The following is a 22,066-nucleotide window of genomic DNA, read 5'->3' as shown; positions in this document are numbered from 1 at the left end:
CATAGGGTTACTCTGTGGGCAGACTCAAAAGAGGCAAGATATTCAAATCAGACTTCAGATTCTCACCTATAGAAAGAAATGTTCCTCAATCAGTCCTTCAGGAGAAAAGTAATATTTCTGACAAAGAAATATTATTGCAATATGAACATATGTATGTGTGTATCAATGTCTATTAAGCTGCTAGATGGCATCATAGTGCATAAAGCACCAGGCCTGGGTCTAGAAGACCTGAGTTCAAAATATGGCCTCAAATATTTACTAGTTGTGTGACTTTGGTTGGGTGTAATGGGCTGAGGCTTGAGTTGATGCACTGAGGTCCCAAGCACATGAGGCTAAATAGTAATTGGACCATACTCTATTAATATGTAAGCTTGGAGAAAGAATGGCCCCCACCCACTCTTTGTGCAAGTCCTGATGTGTTGTATAGGAAATGACGATTTTGGTGGGTGGAGGCAGGGGAGTGGAAAGGGAAGGGGAGGAGAGACTTTTGGGATTGCCATTGCCACGGTTGGCTCAGCTCACATCTCTCTCTGTTAGCTGATTTGTTTCTCTTCTTCTTTTTGCTTTTTTGCTGCTTTCGACAACTTTTTCTGTTTTGTTAAGTGTCTGAGGCTGGATTTGAACTCAGGTCCTCTTGACTTCAAGGCTGGTGCTCTATCCACTGAGCCATCTCCTCTCTCCTCCCCTTCCCTTTCCACTCCCCTGCCTCCACCCACCAAAATCGACATTTCCTATACAACACATCAGGATTTGCACAAAGAGTGGGTGGGGGCCATTCTTTCTCCAAGCTTACATATTAATAGAGTATGGTCCAATTACTATTTAGCCTCATGTGCTTGGGACCTCAGTGCATCAACTCAAGCCTCAGCCCATTACAGTTGGGCAAATCACTGAACCTTGTTTTGTCTCAGATTTCTGCAGCTATAAATGGGGAGAATAATATAACACCTACCACCTCCAGGGCTGTTAGGAAAATCAATGAGATAATAATTGTAAAGTAAATTAGCACAGTTCCTGGCACACAGTAGGAATGCTTAATAAATGCTTGTTTCTTTCCAGCAGGAGCACTTCAAATCAGAATCTGATCTCAGAATCCTCTGAGATGTTAAGGTTATTACCATCTTTGTGTCTCCAAATAAATAACTTAAAAGATAGGACAATAAAGTAACATTTTAAAAATATAGAGAAAAATTATATGTTCAAAGAAATGCTGGTTCCATGGAAATTGTCTTATTAGGAGATTTATACATTAGCATGTTTTTAAATATTCTAGAAACCCATTGTTTGGAATTACCAATATCCTCAACGGTAGCAGCTCTTTATCTTTGAAGAATGGATTAATTTTTAGAAATAACCAAATCTAATGATTAAAACCAAAATTCTTTTAATAAAGAAAAGCATCTGATTTTCTTCTCTGGCTTATAAACTGATTGTGAAGATAGAACTAAAGTAACATAAAATATTTTAACTGCAATAAGTAGAATTCTTCTTAATGTTCTTTTTCTTTCTGAGGCAATTGGGGTTAAATGACTTACCTAGGGTCACACAGCTAAGAAATGTTAAGTGTCTGAGGGCAGATTTGAACTCAAGATCTCCTTCTGACTTTAAGGCTGGTACTCATCCATTGCACCACCTAGCTGCCCCTTTAATGTTCTTTTTATATGAAGATTGAATCAATTATTTCCCAGGATCATGCAGAATATATATATATAAGAGACTTCTCCTCAAAGCAGGAAGCATTTTCTAAGACAATCAAAGTTGTCTCTGGACTCCTGAACTTCTTGATTATCATCCACCTTCCTCCCTCTTCCCCCCCCCCCCCCCCACTGTGGTGAGTTTGGTAATGTCTAGCAAGGATTCTTAGTGTGGTATTTATTAATGTTTTTAAAATATTTTGATTCCTTTATAAGCTCACGTATTTCATTCTGTAAGCTTCTACCAGACCACCAAAGGGATTCCAGGACACAAAATAATTTAAGAACCCCTGATGTCTTATCAAGTAATTTCAGTGTATCATCATCAAGTGTCATCCTTACAGCCCAAGTTTAACTTTAGGTACTCCCTAGAATGTTTAGAGATTTGGAAATTAATTCCTAAATTATTTTACCTCTAACCAGAACATCCCCTTACTAAGGGCTAACCCTAGGTCAGAAACAATGGGATTGAGGGACAGTATAAAATCCAATCTGATTCAAGTATTTTAAATAAATTTGCTTCACTGCTTCGAATACCTACTTCTAATTTCATTCTTTTGGATTAAGGAATTATTTTCAAAAGATTCAACTTAAAAGATTATGCATTGTCCATCAAGCATAACAAACTGACACTTTTAACACCCACTGATAAGAGACTGAACTGAGGAGGCAGAGAAAACATGGAATTAAGCAACCAAAAGTCAAAAGACCTCATTTTTAAAATTTTATCTCTTTTTTTAACTGTTTAAATTATGTTTCTTGATCTAAAAAATTCCAGCTTTGTCATTTACCAATTAGGAAGTATGACCACGGTACCATGCCCTTGGCCTCCATAAAAAGGGAACAATATGAATATACTATCTAGTTCACAGAATTATGAAGAAATTTAAAATTTGGTTTCTAAACTTTAAAGCAGAGGTTCTTGTCCTGCCTTCTATGAATGATAGATGGATAGACATACATATATGTACATACGAATATGTATGCACATATATACACATACATGTGTAGGTAAATAAAATTGGTTTCCTTTTTAATCCTGGGTATTTATTTTATGCATTTAAAACATGATTTTGAGAGAGTCCATGAGTTTTGCCAGGCTGCCAAAAGTGTCCTTGTCACAAAAAGGCTAAGATTCCCTACTTTAATTGATAATAACAGTGTAGTTCAGTGTGGTGGGGGATAGTATAATGAACAGGAGTGATGAAACAGCCCACAGTTTTGAAAGATACAAAGTTACTGATACTGGATAATAATGAGGCTGGGTTGATAGGAGTTTAAAACGCCTTTAAGCACATATCACTACCTAGTAGACCCAAATTACTACCTCACCTCACCCCACCCACAAGGCAAAATGGAAGAACTTTTCTTTCTCCTTTCTTTACACATGCAAGAATTCAAATCTAGCCCTTCTGACTCCAAATCAGAGTTCTTCTCATTAGACCTATTATCTCCTTTTTAAATACTTCTTTCTTTCTTTCTTTCTTTCTTTCTTTCTTTCTTTCTTTCTTTCTTTCTTTCTTTCTTTCTTTCTTTCTTTCTTTCTTTCTTTCTTTCTTTCTTTTTCCTTCTTTACTTTCTTTTCTTTTCTTTTTTTTTGCTTAGGTAAAAAAGGCCATTATTTATCTCATTTCTTTCTTATCTACTCTTAATCACTGATTGGGTGTTGTCTCAGTCAAATTGAGACCAGTTAAAGACCTTAGCTTAAAAAAAGCCAAAAATCTCCCTCTGAATCCAAGGCCCGCTCCAGTAGAACTGATCTACACCTTGCCACTGGACCCAGATGATTTCCCAGGAGAAAATGACTTTGCTAGCCCTCCCTCACTCAAATTCAATTCATTTGCATGTCATGCTATAACCTCCCTAATGTCATGATCATCTTTAAGATCAAAGAATCAGCAACAACAATCATCTTTTTTGTCCATACTGCTTCTATTATAACAACTGACATTTATATAGTATGTTTCTTAAAGTTTCATGAAATACTTAATATACCTTGTCTCATTTAATCATCAACAATGTGAAATATTTGTTGTTGTTTAGTCATAGCTGATTCTTCATGACCCCATTTGGAGTTCTCTAATTCATTTTACAAAAGAGAAACTGAGGCAAAACAGGATTAAGTAACTTGCTTAGAGACACACAGCTAGCAAGTGGCAGATTTAAACTCATGAAAATGAATCTTAGTGATTTCAAGCCCAGCATGCTATCTACTGTACCACCTAACTGCTCTCTGTGTGTGTGGTAATAGTATGTACTATTACTATCTTCATTTTATAGAAAGAGAAACTGAGACTTTGAGATATTATAAGATTTGTCCAGGAACACAAAGCCAGATAGTTATTGTCATACAGGATTCAAACTACTACTGTCTTTAAAGTTACTTCATTCTATAAAGATTTCTTCCCTGAATCTAAAGATAACCAGGTAAAACCTTCAAAATTTATGATAATTCATATTCAAAGAGCACTTTTAACATTTATAAACACTTTCTTCACAACAACCCAGGAAACAGCAGGAAGGCAAAAAGCATTTATTAAACATTTATTAAATACCAGGAATTGTTCTGAGTTCTAGGGATACAAATGTAACAATATATATATATATAATCTCTGTCCTCAAGGAGGTTACATTCTAATGGGAAAGATAACATATAAAAAAAGCTGGAGAGCATGATAATTAGTTACCTGGGCAAAGGCATGAAAGCAAAATTCATAAGTCAGAAGCAGAGTTGGGAGAGGAATGAAACCATGACCAGCCAGAGACTATCTCCAAAAGGAGATTCCAGAAAGAATTTATCAATGGTAAATGAGACCAGAATTACTAAAGGATGTTCCACAGTGAGAAGGTACCAGACACCAAGAAAGGTTCTAGGATGAAAAGTTAGTTGAATCATGGCAGTAAAATTTAGAGTCAGAATGAGTATTAATCTCATTTTACAGAGAAGGAAACTAATTTTTTGATAAATTAAATGGCCCGTAAATAGTAAATTTCTAAGATGGGATTTCATACTAGGATGCTCTAGGATGAAGAAAGACCAACCCACCACTTCTGGGCACTCTCAAACATCAAGGGACCAGGAAAGAAAAGGTCATGTAGATTCTCAGAAGAATCTCACAGGAACTTCATCCTTTTAAGATAGCTGGATTTAAAATGGAAAATGGATATCATTTAGGCAAACTCTTAATTTTACAATGAAAAAAACTAAGCCCTAGAAAGAAGCAACATGACTTATCTAGGCTCATACAAATGGCACCTGGCACCTCTGGTATTCAAACCTAATTCTTCTAACTCCCAAATCTGGTCCTCACAATTATAATGTATTTCTCATTCACCTCAAAAGCAGAGGTTTATGGCCCTGGGATTGCCCAGGTCTTTGTATCTCACTATTTCAAGGGGAACTTAAACCTACTCAAATAAATACTTATAAAACTTAAAGCTGAAAATAGTCTCAGAGGATATCTAGTTTTCCATTCTTTGGGAGCTTAAAAACTTTTCATAATCAAGAGTTCCTGATTAAAATGCAAATAAGCCTCATGGTTAAAACCTAATCAGCTAAAACCTGAGTTATTTTTGTTGGCTTCAAACTTAAAACAAGACCTATCCAAAAAGAGTCTAAGATCATAATATATACAGGCCCTAAAAAAAAAAAAAATCATCTTGTCCAATTCTCTCATTTTATGTATAATAGGGACTAGCCAATGAGCCCAGGCTTATGAATATACATTTAGTACTCAGATGAGTACTCAGATGATATAATCCTCTCATGGATTTTGGAGGCCCACAAACATTGTGTAACTATTTCCAATTTGCTAAGCAAAGATACTCTTAACCTTTTAAAGATACCTCTGAAATACAGTGTGTATATGTGTTTGGATGGGGGAAATATAGCCAGCCTAGCCTAGGAAGAACAAATCCAAAGAAATTTACTGGAGCTCACACATGGTTTAAAAAAATAAGCCTCTTTAATTGACTAGAGGAGGCAAAATAGAGGTATATTCAAAAGGTATTTCTTAACCTGAGTCTGCCCTCCATCCCTCTTCTCTTATGGCTTCATTCTCCTGAGATTTAAAAGGAGGTGGGTGGGTGGGGGACATCCTGGACCTTGCCCATCTGAAGTTAACTTGTGGCCCATAAATATTAGTCTTGGTTCTTGATCTTACTTTTTTTTTTCCTGTTTTAGGTGAAGCAAACTGGCTATGATCTTATGAATGCCAATATATCAGGCAAATGAGCCACTAGGAGTTGGGGATTGAAGTCTATGCAAGGCTTTGTAGCCAGCCAGTCCAGCATTGGAAAGCAAGGAGGATAACCGTGGCTGAAATGAGGACTCATCCAGCAACAATGCTATATTTAGAATTGAACATGGTGGGGCAAATGCTATGGAGAAACTTTGTTAAAGTTGAACCCACTTTCCCAAGGAGCTGAGATGGTATGAGATAGACTATATCACCTTCCCCACCCTCACCCACATATTAGAGGAAAAGTTTATAATTCTACTCTGCTGTATTTTTTAAAGAAAATCTATTGCAAAAAGCTCATTGATTCTGGTTTAGTTAAATGGAACTGGGAGTTAATAACAGCTACTAATGGAAGGAATACACTAGAACTTGGGGCGGGGGGGGGTGGTGTTGAGCAAAGATACTCTTAACCTTTTAAAGATACCTCTGAAATACAGTGTGTGTGTGTGTGTGTGTGTGTGTGTGTGTGTGTGTGTGTGTGTGTGTGTATGGGGGAAATATAGCCAGCCTAGCTTAGGAAGAACAAATCCAAAGAAATTTACTGGAGCTCACACAAGTTTCAAATTCTGTGTTGAGCAATAATTCACTAAAAAGTAAATCTAGTCAGGAGAGAGCTTTGGAAAGTATGAGCTCTGGTAGTTGAGAAAAAAAGCCAGCTCTTAAGAGATAATTGCTCCTTTCCTTTTTTTGGGTGGAGGTGATTTTTCTTTCTTCCCTCCCTTCTGCCTTACCATGGCCATGGCATCTTTCAACTGATATGCTCTTCTAACTGTAGATACCATTGCAGAACCTAAGTAGCTTACTAAACCATCATGCCAAAAAGAAATTCTGAGCCTTGGGGAAGTATCGTGATACCACAAGAAGAAAAAGTATATCCTGACCCAGAGCTAATTATGTCCCTGGTTAATTATTAAAAACAAATGCATCAATGGGAGCTCATGAGTTAAAATTTTAGAAGTGCAGATCCACAGAGCACCTTAAAGTTGGTAGTCATTTCCAGGGGCACCCAGCTTATACATTTAAATTGGGGAAGGAGCAGTTCTAGGAACTGAAGAGGAAAAAAAAATTTTTTTGGCTGACGCAATTAGGGTTAAGTGACTTGCCCAGGGTTACACACCAGGACTTGTTAAGTGTCTGAGGTCAGATTTGAACTCAGGTTCTCCTGACTTCAGGGCTGGTGCTCTATCCACTGCCCCACCTAGCTGCCCCAAGAGAAAAAAAAAAAACTTAATGTTTCTAACCTTAAGAAGATTTTGCAAGAGAATATGATCTATATATACATGGATATATACTTAAAAACTGGGAGACTCAGAAAACTTTCTATAAGGGATGGAACTTGAAGAAAGGTAAGAACTCTAAGAAGTAGAAATAAAGAGAGAGTACATTCCAGAAATGGAGAGAAGCATACATAAGTCATGAATGAATTTCAAGTGGCACGGAACAGCAAGCAGTCCAGTTTATGATTGTATTCCCATAGCCAATAATAGTATAGAGGGGAGAGGGAAGAGAGAGGGGGAGAAAGAGATTGTTCCTGGGAGAGAGGAGGAGGCAGTTTAAGAAAAGCCCTGCTCAATTTGATTAGCCCTACAATCAAACTATTGTGGTTAAAAGGTGTGGTACTTGTCTGGAAGTATTCTTCAGACCCTTCAGAAGATAGTCAGGTACTCTAGCAGCTGGATAGAGCCTGGATATTCCTGTGAGTGATCCCCAGCAACTGAGGATGCCTGGGGTTACCTGATTGGTGATCAAGAAGCAGGAAGAGAGAGTTAACTTTTCTCTATAGATCTTTTTTCCCCTTTGTTGAATTTACAGATTAGACCTGAAATAAGTAGAGAAAGGGAGAAGAGATTCTTCTTTTTTCCTCTGCTCTTCAAGAACATATCTGGAAACGTATAGAAACACTTGGCATGGTGTCCTACATGCCATGTAAACCAACAAGAGAGTTCCTAGACTTCTATTTCCTGTCTGTCTTCTCGATTTCTGTTTTCTTTCCTCAGCACAGGTTGGAGATTAGTGTTCTTATGGAGGATCTTTCCATGAAAATTCTAAAACTTACAAGAAATTGAGAGTTCCTGATCATGATTCATTTGGATGCTAGACTCCAGAAAGAGAAGATTTCTTCAATAGCATGCCTCTATGAAAAGGAACAGGGTTACCCTGAACTTCAAAGGATTAAATTATGTCATGGGGGAAGTTGGCAAAAGTTATGGACCTTAGCAACAATGAAGTTGCCATAAGTTGCTAGTGAGGAGTATTCACTAATCAGCTAAAGTATATTCCAGAGGGAATTTAAAGCATCTAAAGGAATATTCATGTTTTTTGTATGTTAATAGATTCCAGTGGAACATGCATTTCTATGGTTGGTGAAAGTCTGCCCTATGTTCCAAACACATGTAAAAGTTGGAGAGCTTCTTGCTCATTTTTTGGGAAACGTAGTCATGGACCTGTAGACAGATTTCCTGTACAACAGATTTCCTCTGAGTTTTTGAAGTGGAGATAAGAGGAAGGAAGGAAGGAAGGAAGGAAGGAAGGAAGGAAGGAAGGAAGGAAGGAAGGAAGGAAGGAAGGAAGGAAGGAAGGAAGGAAGGAAGGAAGGAAGGAAGGAAAGAAGGAAGGACGAAAGAAAGAAAGAAGAAAAAAGAAAGAAGATGACTCCTGTGGGTTGGTTCTGATTTGACGGATCACAAATTTTTGGGAACTCTCCTCTTAGATCCCTACTCCCTTTTTCAACCAAACCATTAGAAAAAGCTATCTATATTCATTGTTTCTACTTTGTGACTCACTTCTCAGATCTTGAAATCTGATTTCTGATCATATCACTCACTAAAACTCTTCTTTACAAAATTAACAATGTTCTCTTAATTAGCGAATAAAATGATAATTTTAACCTCTTTTCAATCTCTCTATTACATTTGACATTTTTCACTGTTCTTTCCTCTCCTTTCTAGATTTCCACGGTAAGGCTTTCTCTTATTTAGATTTCTATCTATCTGTCTGACCACTCTTTCATCTTATTTGTGGGATCATCAACTCTATCACGGCCCCTAATTGTATTTGATTTTGAATTGATATATTCCCAGGCTCTGTAATGGGCTTTTGTGTCTCCCTATAAACTTTTAGTGATCCCAGAAGCTCTCATGGATTTAATTATCATCTTTATGCAATTGACCCATAGATCTATATATCAAGCCTTTTCATCTCCTGAACTTCCCCAATTAGACATTTCAAACCAGACAACCTAAAAATGTTAAACAAGCATACACATATAGAATATCTAGTCTATTCTTTCACATATCCAGGTTTTTCTTTTAGTATATTTCTCCAAGGAACATGAATAATAACTCAGAGTAATAAAATTAAGCATCCTGTATCCAATTAAGTATCCAATACTCAACTTGGAGATATGTAAAAGGAACAAAAAAGTTAGTGCCAAAAATTGCATTCTTCTTGGAATGATAAACTTAAATATATGCAAAGATAAGCAAAAACTAGAGAACAATATTTGAGAGTACATAACTATGTACTCAATGACTTTCTAAAAATGATCTAAGATTGAGCAAAAGGAAAGATTAGTGTAGATTCTAGTAGTCCCAACTTCATAAAAGAGCTGGGGTTTGCAGATTAGCTAGGATTTGGATAATTGGAGAGGTGAGAAAAATGCCTTGTAGACACAGAACAAATACAAAGGGAAAAGAATAAAATACATGTGGGAAAAAGGCAAGGCAACAAGCCTTTATAAAAATGATAACTATGTACCAGACACTATGCTAAGTGCTGGGGAAACAAATATAAAACAAAAAAGAAAGACAATTCTTACCCTCAAGAAACTTATATTCTATTGAAAGAAAACAGACTATCTTAAAAGGAACTGAAAAACGGGGAGATTAAAAAAAATATGTACCTTGGCAGGGACATGGTGGCAAAGTCCATATAGTTAGAAGCACAGCCAGGAGGGTAATGAAGCATAGTCACCCTGAGCCTGTCTCCTAAATGGAGACCCCTTCAAAAGAATTCACCCGTGGAAGAAAAGATCTGGCATGGCAGAGGAAAGTTACAAAGTGATAGGATCCTGAAAGATCAATTGAGATAATTTGTAAAATGCTCTACATGTTGCCTGGCACATAACAGGTGCTATATAAATGCTGATCCCTTTTCTGATTTGACCTATGCTAGTATTTAGGCAACATATATCTAGCCTGTCACTAGGTCAAAAATACAACAAAGTTTGTACTTTAATGGAGAACCTAGGAAATCACCACATTACAAAGACACAAAGAGCACCTCTTTGGAGGTAGTATTTAACAAATGTTTGTTGGCTTGACTTGTAGGAAAAAGTCAAGAAACAAAAGATGAAGTTGAAGTAGCAGAAGGATAAGGAACCCAGTACTAGTCAGTGCAGGACAAAAGACTGAATGAATTAAACTTTTTCTAAGACAATCCTGACTTGCCATGATTCACCAGTCAAGTCTTTAAGATATACTGGTATGAATAAGCATGCTATTAGAGAAATACTGCCTTGTTAGAGAGTGACCTCCACAGGAGAAAAAAATCAGTCATTTTTGGCAAGGCCAAAATATAAAGAAAACAGTTTTTCCAACTGGAAAGTTATTGACTCAGAATAAAACTCTTAGAAAATATTGCTTTAGATTATTATTTTTTTAGTTTTAGGTCATGGGCTTGGAGACAGATAATACTACTACCTAGACTTGCAAGTGGTTAAGTGTATTAGCTTGTAGAAAATAGAACCATTCTACATCTTAATCATTAAAGAGAAGGTCTTGGGATAACCAGGTAAAATGAAGCACTTCCTGTCTCCAAAGGCTTAGGACTAATGACACCAGTCATTCATAATCTCATCCATCCCCCAAACTTACTTCTTAATACCCTCACCAGCAAAAAATGAGGTTGAATTTGAATACCCATTACCTTCTACATAATTTCTTCTGGGTGACCAAACTATGAGAGCACAGAATCCACAGCTGAAAAATTCCTTAGACATCAAAGGAATATCACAGATTTAGAGCTGAGAAAGATCTTTAAAAATCACTTAACCCAACACTTTCATTTCATAAATGAGGAAGCTGAGATCCAGAGAGATTCCATGATTTATCTAAATCCAAATGGCAAGACAACACTTTGACTCTAAGTTTTAAGTCTTAATTCAAGCCTGTAATTCTAAATCCAGAACTCTTTCCACTATAATATAGTGCATCTAGTTCAGTCACCCATTTTATTAGTGCAGAAACTGGTGCTCTGAGAGGTTAAAGAACACTCTCAAGATTGCATAGGTGTAAGTAGCAGAGCCCAGATCTGAACTCAGGTCTTTTGATTCCAAATGCAACACTTCTTTTTAGTATATTATATTGTTGGGAAAAGGGAAGTATTATTTGCCCTGGCTCCCTTAGCTGTAGGTATGACCATGGCTATCACTAACTATCTGTGTGACTTTGACCAATATCATAGAGAGGGTAATTAGACAATTCCTGACCATTTAGAGTTGATCTCCCCACCCCACCTTAGTCTATTTGATGAGTTGGCAGAATAAAAACACATATAAAGAAAATTAGGTATTGAGCCTGCAAACATGAAGCGGTCTCTATATCTTGCATTGGACCCTGATGATTCTGGAGGAGAAAATGAGCCTTCTCTCACTTAAACCCAATTCATGACATAAAGTCATGGTCCTCTTTGAGAAAGAAAGACAAACAATAGCATTCTCATTTGTAACCTATAAAATGTGCAGATTTCAGAATCACCCTTTCACAACTTTTAAAGAAAATGTAAAGAAATGTTGTTTCTCCTAGAGAGGTATGATGAGATTCCTTCTTCAATTTGACATAAGGGAAAAGGAAGAAAATAAACATATATAGATCATGCCTGTTAGGTGTCAGACATTGCTCTAAGTATTTACAAATATTAATTCATTTGATCCTCACAACAATCTTACTAGTCAGTTATTATCATTACCTCCCATTTTACAGTTAAGAAAACTGAGGCAAACACAGGATAAGTGGCTTGTCTGGAGTCATACAACTAGTCAGAAAACTAATGGATAAGAGCATGAATCCAGATTTGAACTCAGCTCTTCCTAATACCAGAGCCAGCACTCTATTCATCGTGCCCCCTAGCTACCAGGACCCATAAAGTAGGTACCTATTAGACATCTGAAGGATCAGCCATCAGCCTCTAGTGGCCTTTTAAAAACAAAATAGAAGCCCCAAAGTTAGTCTAATAATTCGTAGCACTCAAGAAGAGTCAGCTATGGAGAAAGAACCTAATATTTCAGAAGGAAACATCCTTTGACTTTTCCCCTATTTCTGTTCCAGAGTACAGGAGTGGTACTGTATCTCTCTTATATCCCTCCAATCTGTCAGGAATTGCATCCAATAGCAGAACAAAATTCACAGTAGGGGATATTGTGAGCACCAGAGAGCAAACCTAATGAGTTTAGCTACAGAGTTAAATTGAACTATCAAGAGATATGGGCTCAGAAATGCTAGTGGAGCAACTTGCCCAAAAGATATGAGGAGCATCATAAGTAAAAGATGAAAAGAGGAAAGACATCAAAACTATGCAATAACAAGGAGTGATTTGTCTTGACATATGGATTTCTATCCCTATGGATATGACTCTACTAATGTATTCTTAAGTATATGTCCACTCTTCCCACTGATACAATGTATATTTGTGGAAGAGAGCCTTCCATATTTATAAAGATGGGAGAGATGTTTTATTTCTACCATTCATGGTATATCATTTAAAAATCTATCCTTTTAGTTAAAGGATTAATTAGTTAATGTGTCAACAATCTATTAAAAGTTGAATAAACTAGTAGGGGCTTATGAACTATAATTTTAGTAAAGTGAATCTAGAGTACCTTAAACCTGAAATAGTCATTCTCTTGACAGATCAACTACAAGAGTAGAAGTTGGAAGGGTATCCCAGAGAGGACAATAGAAAATAATAATTATAATTATAATTAAACAATAACAATGACCCCTCACAGCTCAATTCATCATCCATGTCAAAACAGAAAAAAACAAGAGCGAAGTAAGTGCATGTCAGTCAGAGTGATAATGTATATAGTAGAGACTTTGTGCCCTAAGATTAGTTTAGTACCTTAAAGGCCTAGCTGGAACCCTGAAATTGCAGACAATTAGGTTCTGCAATATCACCAGTTGGATTAGCAAGGCAGATAATGCAATGAAACCAGTTCTGTGAAGCTAGGAAATAGAATGGCATACAGTTGCAGGCTGGCCCTACTTGAAATTATTGTGCTGATCATCTTGACATGGTGAACAATAAAACAAGTGACATCCCTTCATGTTTTGGTACCACAAGAAGGCATGAAACATTGGAACTAATCAGAAATACCAATACCCCACTTGCTGGAAATGCTTTAGTGCAGATGGTGCTGACCACGAAAGCAAGCAAACCACAAGTACACTTGAAATGGACTGAAGACATGAATACTTTCATTATGTGCCAGTGCTATATAATAACAAAATTGGAAACAGATTTTACTATTGCTACGAAAGGGCTTTATACTTCTTTTTTTGTTAATAGTAATCTCAGCTCCAAGTCAAATAGTATTGTATTGCCAACCAGCACAGGATTATCATTAAAACAAAACAAAACAAAAATACCCTAACAACAACATCAAAAAAACAACTTTATCTCTAAGACAAAATTTGATTAAATAAAAGAGCAAAATAAGCCATTTGGATGTGAAGAGGTAAAAGCAGAAGCCCCTGCAGTCATGAAAATCTTCCATGCAAACTTCAGAAAATATAACTCAAAATGAAATGGAATAAACAAAATAATATTTATATCTCAAATGATTTTGAAAGGAAGGTTAGAATTCTGAAATGCCCTTTTTGAGTTTGCATGAATCCAACTATTAGACCAATTATACCAAAACAGAGTAAGTCCAAAAGGCTAATATTTGCTAATATTAGCCATTATAAACAAATCCCTTCTCCTATAGTATGTATTTTAAAAATCACATAAACATTTCAGGACCTTTACATATCAGTATATGCAACAGTAATTGTCATTTTAAGAACCAGAAAAAGAACAATAAAGTTATTAAGGAATATCCTTACAAACGACAAGTATCAAATACCAGCATGATAGAAGTCATTTGCAATAGCTATTTAAAAATCTGGAGAATCTGCAGAAAATCACTCCAAGATTATATCAATACTTAGGTGGTATATATAATAGAAAACTTAAACTTCATATTCCTTAATTAAATGAAACCCCAAGAAGAAACATGCAGAAAAAAAAATACAAAAAACAAAGGCATATAAAAAATTCTAGATTCCCATAATTAGCAATTAAAATCAAAAGTCAAAAGGGTAAAGGATATAAGGAGTTAAAGAAACCAAAGAATGGAACAATTTAACATCAATTAAAATTTTTACTGCAAAGCCTTGAGAAGAGAATTCATGGACAAGAGAGAATCTCTGAAGGAGAAAGTGCAAAATTTCTGATTGCCTGAATGGTTGCAACATCTTAACACGATTTAAACACACACACACACACACACACACACACACACACACACACACAAAGGAGAAAAAGGAAAGTTGTACAGCTTCAATATAATGAATAATAGAACAGGTACAAGAAATGAGGTATCTGCAGCTAGCTCTGAAAAACAAGAAAATGACAGGGACATATGATATTCATAATTATTGGTCCACATCATAAGAGTGGTGCATGAACCACTAGTAAAGCACTTTACCAGTTTCCTTTCCATAAGCCTGAGTCCTCCTTTTTTCAACGGAATAAACTGCATATTGCCAAAAGCAGAGAATACAAATGTCCCCTCCAAAGGTAGGCCATCTATGTTTATTTACTTTGTATCAAACATTGGCAGATTGTATAATTTTTTAAATCTACAAATATTTAAAAGAAAATATTATATTGACTAAGCATTAAAAGCGGTGTTCCTAAAAGTTCTAGGGGCCTAAACAATTACTTATTATTAATTCAATAACTGTTAAATGAAATCCTCAAAAGTAATTTAACATTTATGCTGCATTTGTTGATTATCAAAGAACTTTGGATTCAGTGGTATATTCATGGCTTATTTATGTTCTTGAAATATGTAAAACAAACGTAAGGATGGTGAGAATGTTAGAATATTTGGTGTTTACTTATTTGAAACATACCACCAATATAATAATGTCAAGAACAATTGATAGGAAATGGGATTTTTTTTCAGGGAGTCATTTTAAGCCTCTTATGTTTCTGCTTGGTTTAAATACATTATTATCTCTCTTAAAAAGAATTAAGCATGGCTTCTAAACTAAAGAGGGAGTTGAATCAAGATGTCTTTTTACTTATTTGAAAGTGGGATGAAACTTAAATATATGTCATATTTCCTTCATCTCATGAGATCTTTCTCTAGTGATATCAAAATGTTATTTGAATTTGATAAGTGTAAAATTCTTAATAAACTCCAAGGAAAGATGGAGACTAAAGACTGGAAGCTTGAATCCATAAATTACATTGAACCTACATATACTACAAATCATTTGTCCTTCTCTAGACAAGGCTATATATATCTCTAGACAACTATATTCAGTTGAATATAATAATATCAAAGAATAATCTTTGGTTAAGTAGATTGAAACTTAACAGCATTCTGAAATCAAAGCTGAATGGGAAAGACACTTTCAGAGCAATAAATACTGATGCTATACCAGTGTGTGTGTGTGTGTGTGTGTGTGTGTGTGTTTATGTGTGTATATGTATTCTATTCAGTTATTTTTCAATTATGTCTGATTCTTTGTGACCCCATTTGGGGTTTTCTTTGACAAAGATACTGGAGTAATTTTCCATTTCCTACTTCCAGCTCATTTTATAACTGAGGAAACTTAGAAGTTAAGTGACTTGACCAGAATCACGCAGCTAGTAAGTGCCTGAGTCCAGATTTAAATTCAAAAACATGGATCTTCCTTACTTCAGGCTTGGAACTCTAACCACTGTACCATGTGCGTGCATGTATATCTGTATAATGGACTATGACAAATTTGGGGTATATCCTAAGAACCATATAATATTCATGAAATTCATGGTGTCCCATATTAAAGCAACTGTAGAAAGATTAACACTTTGTTGACAAAAAAGGAATAAAACAGATATTCTTAGAATACATGACAAAAAAGAGTCAAAAGCCTACCAAATATTCCTGAAACAAAGGCACACCAGTTCAGTAAGTAATAATAAAAGCGGTAACAGGTACACCCCATTGGATATATTGAGCATAATACAAAATGGTTTGCCTCCAGATGGAGTCTATAAATGACTAAAGTATAAGAATGAAACCTGATTGAACTTAGCCAACAATATCAATAAAAAAAGCATCCACAAATGGTTGTCACATTAATTGGTTTATGGAAATGTAAGGCTTTATAACAGTAATTGAGGATTAGGCTATTGCTGTGAAAGAATGAAGAATTATTTTTAAGGAATTTGGGTTTAGCGGTCAACACAGAATTTGTAAGAAAACATTAACAGTAGAAACTGTGCAACACATTATTCACTACAATAAAAACTGGTACCTACCAGCAAGGCATGACCTGGTGGCTAGGGATATACAGAAGAAGCTCACTATCTGACAGACAACAAATCCTTATACTGGAATTTCAAACCTCAAAATAATCTTGGCGAATTCACTAATAAAGTCTCCTGGATAAGATCATTTTTACTATTGAGAAAGAACTATTTCCATAATCACCTTTTCTTTTTCTACTTGTTCTCTTTTTTTAAAATTTAAGAATGTTTTCAGTGCACATACAGATGATGGACTTACATCCTAATACTATGATTCATTTACCAAAGCAGGCATTTCACCACTTGTGAAATTATCTTAGAATATTAAAAATAAAAGAATAGGACTATAACAACTTAATCTTTGTGACGCCTCTTTAGGATTCTCTTGGCAGAGATATTGAAATGGTTTGCTATTTCTTTCTCCAGCTCATTTTATGAATGAGGAACTGAGAGACAGGATTAAGTGACTTGCCCAAGATGGCATAGCTAGTAAGTATCTGAGGTCAGATTTAAACTCAAGAAGATTGACTTTCTGACTCAAGCCCTGACACTCTATTCACTATGTCACCTAGCTACTCTTATTTATCTCCATTTTCATTTAGCTCTTTGAAAAGATCAGTAGAAAGGCCAGATGTGGTGGCCCACACCTATAATCCCTGCATCTGGAAAGACAGAAGCTGATGCATTTCTTAAGTTTGAACTGCAAAAGCGCTAAATTCAACTGGGTGTCCATATTTAAGTCTGGCCCTCATTTATGATTGTTATTATATATTTATTATTGCTATCCCATGAATTTTTCTGGTTTTGTTTGTTTTGCTGAGGTAATTGGAGTTAAGTGACTTGCCCAGGGTCACACAACAAGTATGTTAAGTATCTGAGATCAGGTTTGAACTCAGGTCCTTCTGACTTCAGGGCTGGTGCTCTATCCACTACCGTCAACTAGCTGCCCCAAATCTTTCTGTTTTACAGATGAAGAAACTTTAGAAAGGTTAAGTGGCTCACCAGTAGTCATACAAGATGGGAATTGTTCAAACTAAATCAAAGGGTCTTAGTTACAGTATGTCTTTTTGCTATGTCATTTCACTTTTTAGGCTTCCATTTCCTCATCTTTAAAATGAGGATATTGAACTCTATTCCATTAAACAATATTTTATAAAGGCCTTAGGATGTGTAAGGCATTGGCAATACAAAGACAAACATTAAAGTGTGCCTTTTCTCAGAAGAATTAGTATCATTAGTAATAGCTGACATTTACATAGCATTTTAGAGTTCCAAAGTGCTTTACTGTGTGTTATCTCATTTAGCAAGATGATTTCTAAGGTCCCAATTCCAGCAATGAAATAAGTTTGACCCTATTAGAAATACTGTCTACTGTAAAGTTGCAGTTCTCCATATAATCCAACACTGCCCTCATTCTCAACTTGATTGTGACTGAATATTTCTCTCTGATTGTAAGAAACTTACAGTCCCTTAGGAAATAAGTGCTCTTTTGAGAATGCTGTTTATTTTTTTATTTAAAAAATCTGAGTTGGAGGAGAGTTTTCCTTTTCCTAGTCCTTTTTTTATTTTTAAAATCATAGAAAGCCAGAGCTTAAATTGACCTCAGAGATTATCTAAAACAATCCCTTTATTTTACAGATGAAGAAATTAAGTCTCAGAGAAGCAAAGTGAGCTGCCAATGATCACACAATTAGTTCATGGCAGAAACTTTTCTTTTCCTCTTCCTCTGAAGAAGTTAAAAAAAAAAAAAAAAGGAAAAAAAAAAGGTTAGAATGAGAATTTTTGCCATGCAAGTTCAGAGCTCCATTCCCACCCTCCTCCCTCCACATTGGCCACCCTATCTCACACCTGCTGCCCAGAGAAGAACAGATTTGGCCAGTTTTCCTCTGGAACACACACAGATACTTCATAAAGAGGAAGTGCTATAACAACAGAATTTGTAAAAATAAATAAATAAATAAATTTAGGGCTGTTGGAAAGAGTACAGCTCAATTTTAATGTATGACTGTGGAGTGTCCACATTTTCCAATTATTAATTCTTTCTTTCAACCCCTCTCTTTTCCAAGGATTTTTTCTTTAAGATGGAAGTCATCCCAGGACTAAGATGATTACATCATTTGAGAAAAGTTTGGGAAAAAAATAGAGAGTATGTTTCAAACATACTTCATAACAGAAGAGTGCTATATTGGAGGTCAAGAGACCTGTGTTCAAATTCTGACAATATCCTTACTAGTTATGCTTTTGACCTTGGACATATTTCCCTCAATGGATTACAATATCCTTATCTGTAAATTAAAGGAATTAGGCTATATGGTTTTAAAAATTCCTTTTTAGTTCGAAATCCTAAGACAGTAGGAAAAGAATACTCCCAAAGTAAGAAAGTAAGCATACAGTGGCTTCAGGATTTTATGAGAATTATTTTAAATAATTAGGCAAAAATAGGCTCCTGTAAGTCCATGAAAAAGCAAAAGTTTGAAAATGCATTCACTTTGAAAATGTACTACTGTAGTAGTAAAATGAAAAACAAAGCAAAAAGTAGGTTACTTTGTTCAAGGGAAAAAAATCCTAGAAAATGCAGATCAGAGAAAGGGAGGGAGGGAGAAAAAGAAAGAGAAAAAGAGAGGGAAGGAGGGACAGAAGGAGGGAGGGAGAAGGAAGAGGCTAAAGAGAGAGAAAATCACACTGAGAGAAAGACCTAAAAAGACAGAAAAGGGAGAGGGAATAAACAGAGGGAGGGAGTGGGGTGAGGGAGAGAGGGAAAGTCTGTAGCCAAATGAATGAGACTTGGCAGGTCGACAGGATCAACACAGGCCAAGCAGCAACTGCACTTGCTAAGTCTAGTCTATTGTTGCCCTTAAGGGGGTGGGGGGAGTTGTTTATTTGTTTTGTTGTTTGGGTTCTTTGTCTCTTTTGTTCCTAAGCAGTTAGTATGCTTCTTTCCCAGACTCTGGGCCCAGGAACAGGCTTAAGAATTTTTCTTAAAGGGATACACTTGGTAAAATATTACAATTGATTTTCCAGACAGAGCAATTCACACTTGAAGGGATGGTTAAAAAGAACAAGGATTATATGTAAATATATGTATTTTTCAAAACACAATATTTTATGTTGCTGCTTTAGTTAGCTAACAACAATAAACTGGCCAATTTAACTAAGTCTCTCTGCAAGTAAAAGAGAGAAAAAACAGAACTTTCCCAGTCTGTGCCACCCCCCTCTTCAACTAACTTAATTCCAAACTTTTTCAAATTAAACTAAATATAGAACATATAGGAGTAATTTCTCGACATACATTAGTAAATAATCAATGTTTTATGCTGGTGGGAAGGAGGGAGAAAGGAAGTGAGTAGAGATTGAATTCAGGCAAAATTGAAAATCTCAATGTGGGACCTAAAAGTTCCATTAAAAGGGAAGGACGGGGAGACAGAAAAGAGATGGTTTGTTGTTGAACATTACCAGGTCCAGGAAAAAATGCCCCATCATGTGGTATGCTGGATTGAGCCCTAAATTCGGAGTCAAAAATTACAACCAAATCCTGACAGGACATTTAATATTGCCTTGTGATTTTGACCAAATTGATTCACCAATCTGGTCTTCATTGTCTTCACCAGTAAAATGAAGGGACTGGTCTAAATTGAGAATCTTAACCTGAAATCTAGAAATTTGGATATACATACATACATAAATATCCATATGTATATGTACATATATGAATATCTATTTATATATGTATACACATATATATTTACTTTGTAATCCAATGTGTTTTGTTTTATGCTTTTTAAAACTTTTTTTCCTAAAAAGATTTCCACAGGCTTCAGCAGACTGCTAAAAAGATCAGGTGGAACAGGTTTACTTGTATTCTATCACAACTTAAGGAATCCTGGCTTGTATGGCCTGGTCTACCATATATGATGTGATCCAGCAACACAACAATGTGATAAACAACTACAACAAAATCTATTTCCTTTTTATTGAACTACTTGCTAGTCAAATCCCTGGTTTCTTTCTATTCAAGACCACAGCTCTCTAGCAGTTGGACGGGTTCTGATGTTGTGCTTTCTTTAGACTTGACCACTCTTTTTTCAGAGATGGGCCATCACCACACTCTTCTACCAGGAATGGAAGAAAGAGATCAGCTGGTCTCCTAAACTGAGGACATTCAGCTACTTAGAGGTCATTGAACTGAACAGAGCCCTTTTAAATTTATTCTATTTGGGGGGTGGGGTAGGGAAAGCATCCTGAACTCTTTTGACTACAGTACTTGTTTTGATAAAGACTCCCAGTTTCCTGTACCAGCTATAATGTAAATAGGCCATGTTCTAGCAGGAAAACCTTCTGAAGTAATAAAATGACACACACACACAAAAAAAAAATCAACCAAACATTATTCAAAGAATCTTAATATCCTAATTCCTGCCTTTCACCCTTCAATCCTCTCCTTGCCCAGCATTTTCTCACCCAATCTCTTCTTTCCTCCCAAAATAAACAAAAACATTAAAAATCCTGGTGGCTTCAATGTTAAAATGTGAAAGTACATAGAGTTATAACAAGATGGAGGACTGTGAATGGGAAAGGGAAATAGGACATTATGTTTGTATATGCAGTCTTTATGCTCCAACCAAAGAAATATCTAAAAATTCTATCAGTTTAAAAGAACTAGATGTCGCAGCTAGTCATAAAAATATAGGAAGGGGAGTCTGGAGAGACTTTATATAGGGAGTTGGGGTGATTTAGGTATATGGAAAGAATACCCTTCTCCCCAAAGGAGGTTTAAAATTAAAGGGGAAAAAATCATAGTCCAGTAGGCCTGAAAGCAATTCTGCTTACACACACACACACACACACACACACACCCTTTTCTTTCCAGCTGAATTTATTTCTTGCCCTCTTCTCCCCTTCTCTTTCATTCTTCCTCCTTCCCTCCCACCCCCAACAAACACTCCTTTATTTCAGAGCCAGGGCTGCCCTTCCACAAGATGCTGTTGCTGTTGCTACCATTCCTTGTGAGCTTTCCTAACTGAGCTTTGAGAGGCTGGTAAACCTGTCCCACCTGACCCTCCCCAATCTCCATAGAGACTCTAAGAGACTCATATTGACAACTATCCTTGTTGCTGTCCTAAGCAAGGAAAACAGTATGATGAAGTTTGAAGTCCTATACTGAGATTTAGAACTTCTGAATTCAAACCCTGGTTATTTATGATTTTTTTGTGACCCCATGCAATCATTTCACCTCCAGCTAAGAGGCAGACAATAATGTACTATCTCTTAAAAGTTTATTGTAGAGATGTGCTTTGTAGACCTTAAAACACAATAGAAAAATGAGTTATTATACAAGGCTATTTCTGTATCTTCCCTTGGCTTTAGCATTATTTCTGAATGAAAGGTTTGAACAGAGCTTAAAGTATTAAAGTCATCTATTATAATGGCTTAAGTATATACTTAATTTAGAAGACTAGCATGTGGTGGTAAGTATAAAGTGTTTCTTAACAATTTCTTCCAATTTGTATCAAAGTTGAAGAGGGAATTTTTGCTTTTTTGTGGACTTTTGCTCATTGACATCAGATT

The sequence above is a fragment of the Antechinus flavipes genome, chromosome 1 (assembly GCF_016432865.1).
Source record: "Antechinus flavipes isolate AdamAnt ecotype Samford, QLD, Australia chromosome 1, AdamAnt_v2, whole genome shotgun sequence".
Classification (NCBI taxonomy): Eukaryota; Metazoa; Chordata; class Mammalia; order Dasyuromorphia; family Dasyuridae; genus Antechinus; species Antechinus flavipes.
Note: the sequence above shows the minus strand (reverse complement) of the source record.